Source organism: Nerophis ophidion, linkage group LG18 (assembly GCF_033978795.1).
Source record: "Nerophis ophidion isolate RoL-2023_Sa linkage group LG18, RoL_Noph_v1.0, whole genome shotgun sequence".
NCBI classification, from domain to species: domain Eukaryota; kingdom Metazoa; phylum Chordata; class Actinopteri; order Syngnathiformes; family Syngnathidae; genus Nerophis; species Nerophis ophidion.
In genome coordinates, this window is record NC_084628.1 from 9,624,120 (window position 1) to 9,636,686 (window position 12,567).

Below are 12,567 nucleotides of genomic sequence, written 5' to 3' on the forward strand. Positions count from 1 at the left end.
GACTCATATCAGTACATCGTTTAATGTCGTTGCCATTCAATAATTGAATTCCACATACAGATATACTAAAGGTGGTAAGTGTTGTACGTGCGTACAAACGATTCAAATTAAATTCTTCTTTAAGGTTATATTTCTCTTCTTTTGTTGAGAAGAATTGTTGTACATTCTTGGGTAGCAGGTTATAGTTTGCTCTGTGTGCAAACGCACCAAATCATTGAATTTCAATTTTTTGGATTCAATAAATAAAGGGTTTTAATGTTCTCTATGTCCAACATTATGTATTATTGTAATTAGTGAATGAAGTGTACTTTTTTAGTTTCCCCATATTTCTACACAACTCAGCTCAAGGGTTGGAATTGGGAGTTCAATCAGCAAAATGATTCCCGGGCGTGGCCACCGCTGCTGCCCACTGCTCCCCTCACCTCCCAGGGGGTGATCAGGGGTGATGGGTCAAATGCAGAGAATAATTTCACCATTGGAACTTAACTTTTTTTCTGGTAACACTAGCGAGCAGCAGAGTATAGGGTCATTTTTTTATTATGACAAATTATGCTTTATTCATTATTGAAATATTTATTGCCACAATATGTTGTATATTTTTGAGATTTCCAGTTCTATTCATTATCTATTTTTATACCTAAAAAAAATGTTTCATTACATTTTTTTAATATCTACTCCATCTATTTGTCTGACCTTCCCTTTTACTACTACCCGATGTCATTATTTTAGTTTTACTGAAATTCAAGGGTAGTCTGTTCTTGATGAACCATCTCGTTAATTTGTTAATTATTTTCTGTTTTTTGTGTTATCTTCACTGTGTTCTCTCCTGAACAAAACCCTGTTGTATCGTCCGTGAATAATACTAACTTTAAGTCTTTTGTAACGTCACAAATGCCCTTTTTATATAGAGATTGAACACTTTTGGTCCCGGTATTGATCGCGGGGGATCAACACTGCAAGATATATTCAGCGATTGGGACGGTTCACGTATTTATTAGCTTTTTGCCAACCCTTTGATGCCATAATATTCTAATGAATAAAACTGACTGCAACCAAAGTAAACAAGCTACGGCAACTGTGGCAAGGGGCGTGGTCCGCGCGTTCCCTGCGGGCGGGGTGTGTGCAGCGATCGGCTGCAGGGTGCATGGACAAACACGAAAAGGACTGTAGCTTGGGTTTTGCAATCATCAATCCTTTTCGGGTTTGTCCATGCACCCTGCTTTCCTCCCGCTTGTGCCTCGTCTTTGCGTCTCTTCCGCGTTCCTCCCCTGTCAAGGTCCTCCCGCGCTCCTAATAAAGGGACAGGTGATTAGATAACTCGATCCAGCTGAGATTATCCACTCACCTGTCTGCTGCTTCATGGCCGATCGCTGCACACACCCCGCCCGCAGGGAACGCGCGGACCACGCCCCTTTCCACAGCAACACCAAATATATACTATCAGCATAATACAGTCATCACACAAGTTAATCATCAGAGTATATACATTGAATTATTTACAATCCGGGGGGGTGGGATGAGGAGCTCTGGTTGATATCAGTACTTCAGTCATCAACAATTGCATCATCAGAGAAATAAACATTGAAACAGTGTAGGTGTGACTTAGTAGGATATGTACAGCCAGCAGAGAACAGTGAGTTCAGATAGCATAAGAGCAAGTATATACATTAGAAATACTTTCGATTATTTACATTAGGTTATTTATAATCGGGGGAGATGGGATGTGAATTGAGGAGGATTAGTAAAGGGTTGAAGTTGCCTGGAGGTGTTGTGGTGCATGTACAGTAGATGGCAGTATTTTCATGTTAAAGAGTGTCACATGCTGTTTACGGCAGACAAACTGCATTACGGTAGACGTAAACGTGACTGCTGTTGTTGTGTGTTGTTACTGCGCTGGGAGGACGATAATGAAACTGCCTAACAATAAACCCACATAAGAAACCAAGAACTCGCCCTCGATCATTCTACAGTCATAACGTCATTGGGCAGGCACACGGTTTATAATGTAGGAAAGCGGAAGTGAAAATAGGCTGTTTTCACTCAGGTCCGCATGGAGCTGAAGGGGGCGTGGCCTCCAGCTCCGCCTGAATTTAAATAATTAAATGATAAATGGGTTGTACTTGTATAGCGCTTTTCTACCTTCAAGGTACTCAAAGCTCTTTGACACTACTTCCACATTTACCCATTCACACACACATTCACACACTGATGGAGGGAGCTGCCATGCAAGGCGCTAACCAGCACCCATCAGGAGCAAGGGTGAAGTGTCTCGCTCAAGGACACAACGGACGTGACGAGGTTGGTACTAGGTGGGGATTGAACCAGTGACCCTCGGGAATTTCGGGACATTTTCGCGAGAAAATTTGTCCCGGGAGGTTTTCGGGAGAGGTGCTGAATTTCGGGAGTCTCCCGGAAAATCCGGGTGGGTTGGCAAGTATGTTCTCCACTCAGGTCAGCATAGAGCTGGAGGGGGCGTGGCCTCCAACTCCGCCTGAATTTCGGGAGATTTTCGGGAGAAAATTTGTCTTGGGAGGTTTTCGGGAGAGGTGCGGAATTTCGGGATTGTCCCGGAAAATCCGGGAGGGTTGGCAAGTATGGTCCAGTCCATAGTGGATCTAACATAATAGTGTGAGAGTCCAGTCCATAGTGGAGCTAACATAATAGTGTGAGAGTCCAGTCCATAGTGGATCTAACATAATAGTGTGAGAGTCCAGTCCATAGTGGATCTAACATAATAGTGTTGGAGTCCAGTCCATAGTGGATCTAACATAATAGTGTGAGAGTCCAGTCCATAGTGGATCTAACATAATAGTGTGAGAGTCCAGTCCATAGTGGATCTAACATAATAGTGTGAGAGTCCAGTCCATAGTGGGGCCAGCAGGAGATCCTCTTGAGTGGAGACGGATCAGCAGTGCAGAGACGTCCCCAACTAATGCACAGATGAGTGGCCCACCCTAGGTCCCGACTTTGTACAGCTAGCACACATCTGTGGTCACCGAATCTGTGCCCTCCCATCCACGAAGGAGAGGGGGGTAGAGCAGGAAAAAAAACGGCAGATCAACTGATCTAAAAGGGAGGGTGATGTCTATTTAAATGCTAAAGTATACAAATGAGTTTTAAGATGGGACTTAAATGCTTCTTAAAAGCAGCACTTTACTGTTTTTTAGGAATTTGTTGCAAAAATCTCTGCCTCTCTAGTTTTGAACTGAACTGGTATGGTGTCATTCCGGGACAGAGTTGCCAGTTGAATAACCCTGCCTTACCTGAACAGGCGTGAACTTACCCCTCACCAGTCAGACACATTTGAACCGTGCCTTCCCCCCGCCACCCTTTCCATCGCCTTTAGATCTCCCCTCAGAGCAGCAACCCACCCTATTCTGAGGTTTAATGGTACATGCCATTAGAAAGCCCATCACTGGAAGGGAGGAGGGGGATGAAGGGTGGTCTCAGTCTCGGCTAAGAAGCTACTTTCGTGCCCCCACCAAGCAGAAGCACATTCACATATGCCTCTGCACGCGTAGAGCCGCCTCATCCGTCTCGACAGAGCGGTCAGCTTCTGAGAGGACCCGCTCTAGTCAGCCAGCCCGCGGCATAGAGGCAGCAGAGGTGGGGGACACAAAGCAGAAGGGGAGGGAAGAGGAAGAAAAAGGTTGAAAAAAGCCAAAGGAGGATGAGAGCGTGAAAAGGAAGGATGCTTTGAATGCTGGCTCTCTTTCATCGAGCAAGAGGAAAACGGACCGGAGAGAGGGAGGGGGACGCAACCCACAGCGGGGGACAAAAGCGGGAATTCTGGAATGAATGGGAGTCCTGCTTGCACTGGGAATAGCGGTCCACGCCGAAGTCGCTGAAAAGGTAAAGAAAAACAACACTCTTTCTGTTCTCGTTTCGCACTTGAAAGGATGCGCAGGGGGCTTGACGGCAATGAAGCATTTTCCATGCTGATCAGGCGACGGTGAGGAAAGATTGCCATCTTTGTCCCTGGCTTGTGTACTGCACAGAGCGCGAGGGGAAGGCTGGGTCGCATGCGTGCCAGCTACACATGGAAGAAGAGTCTTGATGAAAAAAAGAAGGGGCGATAATCCTTGGGATGAGCATGCTGAGATAGCAATTGTGGAGATTTGCTCTTAACTGAGCAGCTGAGGAGAGCCACATAAGGTCGGCTTAGATATTTATTTTTTTTCGGAGGGGGGTTTGTGTGTTTGTTTGCCGCTAAGCTGATGAATTCATCTAAACAAGAAAGTGGGGGAAAAAAAAAACATAAAGCAGCAGATGATCCGGCGAGAAGGCTGGACACATTTGCTGGGAGTTTTCTGACAGACCCACTTTCACTCCTGACCCCAAGGGAGCAGAGCGCTACCTTCCACAAGGAAAATAACTTGTCCGCAGAGGCAAACAAAAAAAGGGAGTGTGGGGGGGATGGCAGCTGGAGTTGAAACAGAGCGGACTGTAAGAGTGCCTTTCTGACACCTGGACTCTTTGCGATAAGATGGATTCAAACCGCTTTAGCCATCAGTTAAAATCCCCTTTTGGATATCAAACGTGTCATTCTTCACTGGGATACAAGTGTAAAAATAACTTAGGCACCAAATAACAGACAATGTACAATTTTAGCTTCAGGATGGATCCAATTTAAAGCCATAAACGACCATCACGTTGCTGTCATGGAACCTGCAAGCGGGTTGTAGCGATGGGTATCTGACAACAACTCACGATTCAAATCTTGATTCAACAGTTCTCGATTCAAACCGATTCTATTATTCGGTTTAATGATGACAAAACCTTTCTGTAACAGGTTACTAAAACTCCTCTTGGCTTTTGATGTATGACATATCTAACTCGGGTGTTTATCCCAATCCGAACGGGGATACGAACCCTGGTTGTCGGCATGTTACGCATACACACAAACAGCAAATACTAATTATTTCTTGGGAATTATGAATCAAATTGGAATTGGTAAGAATTGCAACTTTTAGATGTCAAATTATTTTTTTGAGCACACTGACTAACCGCAGTGTAGTTTGATTGCCATGCTTAGCCGTGCTATATTCAAGTATGTCTGTTACGTACGGCGAAGGGAGGAGACGACACCACGGTAGCAATTGTATGCGCGTGTTGGATGAATCCTTCGTCGGACCAAAGGAGCAAGGCGAGTGGGCAGTCCGTGGGCAGGCAAGCTGTCGGGGGCTGGAGAGAAACAACAAGGTCCGTGTCCAAGCAGGGGTCGAGGATCGGGGGGAGGCAGTCCGGAAGTCGAGTCACGTAGCTTGATCATGGAGGACACAGGAAGTACTGCGGGAGACCCAAAGGACATAAGACACGGGAACAGGGAAGGCACAGAGAGAAATAAAGTACGCGGGAGGGAAGCCACAGACGGGATGCTTACCACGGGAGTGACCTACGTTCCGGCACTGGATCTTCGGGTCTGCTGGTACTTATGACGTCTGTCCTCATAATAATCAGGTGCGCTGATTGAGGATTACCTGCAGCCGTGTAGGCGCGTGGCCGCGATGCGTGCAGAGCAAGCAGGGGCCTGTGAAGGCGCGTTTCGAGCAGATGTGTCGGCAAAGTTTGCTGGAGATGACATGTGATATTGCGCATGCCCCACAATGTCACGCGTTTACAATCATACATGTCCGACTACGAGTGCAACAAAGTAGATCAAATTCTACCTCTTCTCCAAATCTTAGCAGTCGCTGACAGTCTGTGTTGGGAGGAATTAAAAACAGGAAAGCATTAGCATTAGCCCGCTGGCACGGTTTCATGCTGTGTTCAGCTGAAATTGTGCAGCAGGGCTATTTGATCGGCAGCCTTTAGATGACACCGTACCGGCCCCCAAGTTTAATTCAAAACTTGTCAGACTTTTGCAGCAAATTCCAAAAAACACAAAAGTGCTCCCATTGTACACTGTAAAATGTTCTCATAGCCCTGCGTTTCTAGGGACGTCCTCAGTCTCACTTCTTCTCACGGGCTGTAGACAAACAAATTATGTCCGTGTAATTTGTTTTGTACGGCATCCATGTTTGTCCATCAATCTTGCTCGAATTCAACACGCATGTGATTGTCAGTCCTTGGAAGTAGAGATGTTCGATATTATCGGCCGATAAATGCTTTAAAATTAAACATTAAAAATTATCGGTATCGGTTTGGAAATTATCGGTATTGGTTTCTGAAAGTAAAATGTATGACTTTTTCCAAACGCCGCTGTAGGTCGTGATATGCCTTTGCATGCCGGACCAATCACATAATACCAACGGCTTTTCACACACAAGTGAATGCAAGGGACGATGTGGCGCAGTGGGAGAGAGGCCATGCGCAACCCGAGGGTCCCTGGTTCAATCCCCACCTAGTACCAACCTCGTCACGTCCATTGTGTCCTGAGCAAGACTCTTCACCCTTGCTCCTGATGGGTGCTGGTTAGCGCCTTGCATGGCAGCTCCCTCCATCAGTGTGTGAATGTGTGTGTGAATGGGTAAATGTGGAAGTAGTGTCAAAGCTCTTTGAGTACCTTGAAGGTAGAAAAGCGCTATACAAGTACAACCCATTTATTTATTTATTTAAGGCAGGAGTCGGGAACCTTTTTGGTTGAGAGAGCCATGAAAGCCAAATATTTCAAAATGTATTTCCATGCGAGCCTTATATTATTTTTTTTAACACTGAATACAACTAAATGCGTGCATTTTTAAGTAATGTCAACATTTTTTGAGTACAATAACTCATATTCTTTTAAGTATTTTTTATTCTGAAGCTAAACAATAATAAATAGAATACTTGTTACCATTATTGCGCCTTCTTGAACAGATGCGTTAAACGAATGGATGGATTAAAATGCAGGAGAATGTTTTGTATTTTGAACATTATTTTTAACTCCGATTACCAGTGGAAATATTAATTTCTAATCTTGTTAAGCAATGTCAGCTAAGATTAATCAGAGAGCCAGATGCATCCATCAAAAGAGCCACATCTGGCTCTAGAGCCATAGGTTCCCTACCCCTGATTTAAGGCATACTTGGTCAACAGCCATACAGGTCACACTGAGGGTGGCCGTATAAACTTTAATACTGTTACAAATATGCGCCTCACTATGAACCCACACCAAACAAGAATGACAAACACATTTCGGGAGAAAGTCCACACCGTAACACAACATAACAAATACCCAGAATCCCTTGCAGCACTAACTCTTTTGGGACGCTACAACATATAACCCCTGCCACCTCCCCGCCCCCCAAACCCCGCCCACCTCAACCTCCTCATGCTCTCTCAGGGAGAGTATGTCCCAAATTTCAAGTTGCTGTTTTAAGGCATGTTTTAAAAAAAACTAATGCACTTTGTGACTTCAATAATAAATATGGCAGTGCCATGTTGGCCCTTTTTTTCATAACTTGAGTTGATTTATTTTGAAAAACCTTGTTACATTGTTTAATGCATCCAGCGGGGCATCACAACAAAATTAGGCATAATAACGCGTTAATTCCACGACTGTATGTATCTGTATCGGTTGATATCGGAATCGGTAATTAAGAGTTGGACAATATCGGGATATCGGCAAAAAAGCCATTATCGGACATCTCTACTTGGAAGGTGTGTGCCATTTTTGGTAGTGATTCAGCGAAACACCCTAAAGTTTAATTCTGTTTTTGATTGATTAATTGATACTTTTATTAGTAGATTGCACAGTACAGTACATATTCCGTACAATTGACCACTAAATGGTAACACCCGAATAAGTTTTTCAACTTGTTTAAGTCGTGGTCCACGTTAATCAATTCTGTGTTTTTTAAAGTGCATGTAACCAAGCAATTCTAAGTCAATCTAACTAATGGGGGGTGGGGGGGGGGGGTCTAACTTTGGTATTTACCAACAGTGCCACCATGTGTTGTATTTGTCAGAAAAATACCAGCATATGTTTCGACGCGTGTTTATCATTCTCCGTGTCGCAGTTTAGAAGTAGACGGGCCCGATCGTTGAATTGTACCCAATTCTGCAACTATTACTGCCGCCTGTTTGTTTGTATTTGCACAACTGTGTGTATTTTTGCAGTAAGCAGCCATAGGAAAAACCTGGCTCAGTGTGAATAACGCTGCCAGAGGTCTGAACTCCAGTTTGAAATCCTTAGTCATGTGTCAGCATGCATCAGTTTAACCGCCTGGAAGTTCTGACTGGTCCGGTCGCAGGCAGCTGACACCCAGCATGACATCAGCTTGATTTGAGGTTGTTTTTTTTTTTCTCTCTCTCTTGTGCCACTGAGGACGAGTATGTTGATCTCACTCACTCATGGCCACTTTAATTGATTTCCGCCTTGACTGAGGTAATCGTGCTCAGTTAATTTTCATCTCTTTAGAAATAATTGTGCATGTCTGTGAGCTGTTTCTATCTAGTAGCGCTCACTTACCCACTGTGCTGCAGGGCGTGTGCAATACTGCAAATTCAAAAAATCACATGCCTTGTATTGCCAACAACCATAATGATACTGACGCTGTTTATTTAAAAATTTTCAAGCCCATTTAATAAGTTTTGGATATTTGCAATAATTTTGTGAGCAATTTTGTTATGAGCCGATACCCGGGTCATACCACATTGTAGCTTTGTTCCTTTTTATATCACATTCTGTTGTTTGACTTCCTTATTTCCTGTGTTTGTTCTGTCACCATGGTTGCTCATTAGTTTTCACCTGCCCCTTGCTTTCGACGCACACCTGTTTTGCTGATTACTGCCTTATTTAAGCCAGCCCTTTCTGTTCATTCACTCTCGGATCCTAATTTGCTTTCATGCAGCTTTCGCGCTACGCCTTATTTATCCCTAGCTCTCATGCTAGTTGTTTTTGTTTTCCCTTTTTGTGCCTTTGTGCCAAATGTAAGTGTTTCTGTTTGTTTCCCTAGCTCCCATGCTAGCGCCTTTTGTTTGCCTTTTCTGCCTAGCACCAGTGTTTTTGTTCTTAGCCTTTTATTAGTTAAATAAATCTTTATTTCTTACCATTCGCTGTGTTCTTGCCCGAACGCATCCACAGAAGAACAAATCCGGCATCACTATGCCCAGCAAACGTCACAAATTTAACTACATAAAAAATCAACTATGTGAACGATATAACAATATCCACAAATTAATAAATATATTATTTAATACGAATGCAAATCTTACAACTTTGATTGGATTCCGTTCCTATTGTTGAGGTGACGTTTCGATTCAGGATTGATTATTGATTTAACACAATTCTCGATTAAAACAGATTGTCGCAATATATTTGGTATAAAAAGGATTATAGAAATATTTTCAAAACAAAAGTTAAAGAGGCTCCCTTTGGTGGCCAATGTATGATTTATATGTGTAGCGAGTAAACGCAGGGATGCCCTAATAAACATCCATCCATCCATCCATTTTCTACCGCTTATTCCCTTTCGGGGTCGCGGGGGGCGCTGGCGCCTATCTCAGCTACAATCGGGCGGAAGGCGGCGTACACCCTGGACAAGTCGATCCTCATCGCAGGGAAACCACACATTCACGGGGAGAACATGCAAACTCCACACAGAAAGATCCCGAGCCTGGATTTGAACCCAGGACTGCAGGACCTTCGTATTGTGAGGCAGACGCACTAACCCCTCTGCCACCGTGAAGCCCCCTAATAAACATATTTTAACCTCCGTCTTGTGTTGGGGTCGGCACCGACCCGTTTTAGTTTTTAAATGCATAAAAACACATTTATTTTTTTGCATCAAAGCTTTTTGACTTTGTCAGGAACCTCTTTGTCAACAAAATAAAACATTTTAATTTTTTTGTACTAAATTATAAAATGCTCTGGTAGAAATTATGCCCTTCGTGTTGTTAGGGTCGGTTTCGACCCGGTTATAAAAATAAGATGATAAAGCAATGATAAGAGCCAAAACTGAACACACTGACAGCCAGCTCCTCTCCCAATCATGTGAGCTTTAGTGGATTCTCATTTTACCTTGTTATCCTGTACCAAAACAAACAAAAGACGGACACTAAAAGTGTCACTTTTTGCCACTCTGATTTTGTTTTTTTATTAGTTTTGGAACTAGTAATCTATTTCTCTTGGTTTCATTTGTTTGATTGGTTGTTTGTTTGATGTTGGATTTCTGTTGCTGAAGAAAATACTTTTTAGCCTTTTTCTTGAAGTAAATATATGTGGGTCGAAATTGACCCGTAACACCATAGATGTTACTATAGTTAAAATTCTTAAAATGAAAAAATAAACAAAACACATTTATTTAAGAGATGTGTTCTAATACCCCTTGGTAATAAGTAACACAACAACCTTTTTTTATTTATATGATTCTCTTGAGGTTCGTTTTACCATTTTTAAAAATTGAAATCGAGGGGTATACTGACAAAATAAGGCCCAATGGCCCAAACCAAAAATATTAAAACCAATATTTTCAAGGATAAGGAAGCCTAACAAGGTAACCAAGAGATGAGAAACAAATTGGATGATAGGTAATTGTTTTTAGTGTATTTTACAGCTGATTTAAAACATGGGTCAAAACCGACCCCTTAACATAAGAGATGGTAACAGAAAGTTAACACAAGAGGAAGGTTAAAGAATTGATTCTTAAAAATACATACATTTGTATAACAATACAAAGAAAAAAATCGTATTATAATCGGAATAATCAGAATTTAGATATGATTGCATTTTTTTTTAGCTCTCACACTAATATGAATTTTATTTGTATGATTTTATTTGATGATGATTATTATTACATATACTTTATTCTTATTCTTCTCTCTTATTGAAGAGCTTTTGTCATTCATACTATTACAACTACTATCTGTACTATTATCAATCCTACTATTAATACTACTATTACTACTACTACTATTTGTCAATATACAAAATATTAATCTCATCATGCTAGTGTCTATTCGATACTGATACCACCCCTGGCATATTTGGATTGATCCGTGCACAACCCCCCCTTTTTTAATCGAATCCTTGTCTTGGTGATGGAGTGCAGAAAGAATACCGTGGTGGTGGATGTTCCTCTGGCTCTACTGTAATGTTACTGTATAGCTCATAGGCAGTGATGGGGTGTGTGTCCGCCCCCAGCAGTTTGTCACACGGTGTTAGTGCATTCCTATGGCACTTCACTCTTTGACCGTGAATATACTTAGTGTGTGCTCAGTCTGCCAATGTCAGCAAATAGCATGTCACTTTATGGAAGCGGACACCTTGTCATGTCATCTGTGATCAGCCGCTGCCCATGCATGCTCTGACCACACAGTAAGTGCTGGCAAAATGTCATTCAGAGGAGCGTGTTTAAACTATAAAATGTTGGAAAGATTAAGAATATCACACGATTTTGACTGAGATCGTGCTTTGGAAAACATTTTTAAAAAGCTTTGCTTGTGATGATTAAAAAAAAAAAAAAGTAAATCTTGTTCTTGCTTTGACTAAATAGCTTCTGAATTGTTCATCAATTCTATCTGAACCAGCAACCCCGGCATGTGAGCATCTTGTGTAGGATGTGACTTCAACTAGTTTACTCTCAACTTACATTCTCTCAATATACTTGTTTTAAAGTTAACAGGGTTCTTGCTTTCTTTTATTATTATCCATCCATTTTCTACCACTTATTCCCTTTTGGAGTCACGGGGGGCGCTGGCGCCTATCTCAGCTACAATCGGGCGGAAGGCGGGGTACACCCTGGACAAGTCGCCACCTCATCGCAGGGCCTACATAGATAAACAGACAACATTCACACACTAGGGCCAATTTAGTGTTGCCAATCAACCTATCCCCAGGTGCATGTCTTTGGAAGTGGGAGGAAGCCGGAGTACCCGGAGGGAACCCACGCATTCACGGGGAGAACATGCAAACTCCACACAGAAAGATCCCGAGCCTGGATTTGAACCCAGGACTGCAGGACCTTCGTATTGTGAGGCAGACGCACTAACCCCTTTCCCACCATTACGATTATTCTAATTGGTTAAAATGCCGACTATCACCTGCCATTGTGGAAGATTGGACTTATATGTGTATGAAGTTATTAGTAATAAGAGTGCTTTTAACCTTCCTCTTGTGTTAACTTTCTGTTACCATCTCTTATGTTAACGGGTCGGTTTTGACCCATGTCTTAAATCAGCTGTAAAATACACTAAAAACAATTATCTATCATCCAATTTGTTTCTCATCTCTTGGTTACCTTGTTAGGCTTCCTTATCCTTGAAAATATTGGTTTTAATATTTTTGGTTTGGGCCATTGGGACTTTTTTTTTGTCAGTATACCCCTCGATTTCAATTTTTAAAAATGGTAAAACGAACCTCAAGAGAATCATATAAATAAAAATAAGGTTGTTGTGTTACCTAACTATTACCAAGGGGTATTAGAACACATCTCTTAAATAAATGTGTTTTATTCATTTTTTCATTTTAAGAATTTTAACTATAGTAACATCTATGGTGTTACGGGTCAATTTCGACCCATATATATTTACTTCAAGAAAAAGGCTAAAAAGTATTTTTTTCAGCAACAGAGATCCAACATCAAACAAACAACCAATCAAGCAAATGAAACCAAGAGAAATAGATTACTAGTTCCAAAACTAATA

At 42.1% G+C, this 12,567-nt stretch overlaps 1 protein-coding gene across 4 annotated transcripts in view; it reads left to right on the forward strand.

Annotated features, from left to right (window-relative positions):
- Nucleotides 1-12,567, forward strand: part of b3gat1a (beta-1,3-glucuronyltransferase 1 (glucuronosyltransferase P) a) — a 308,974-nt gene that overhangs the window by 40,205 nt on the left and 256,202 nt on the right. For 2 of the 4 annotated variants that reach the window (XM_061878724.1, XM_061878726.1), the window contains exon 1: nucleotides 3,447-3,852. The exons of 1 other annotated variant lie outside the window; for it this stretch is intronic. The gene's annotated coding sequence lies outside the window, so the exon portion shown is untranslated. Of the gene's footprint in view, nucleotides 1-3,446; nucleotides 3,853-12,567 lie in introns of those variants that run through there. One more of the 4 variants, XM_061878728.1, reaches the window with a different exon arrangement.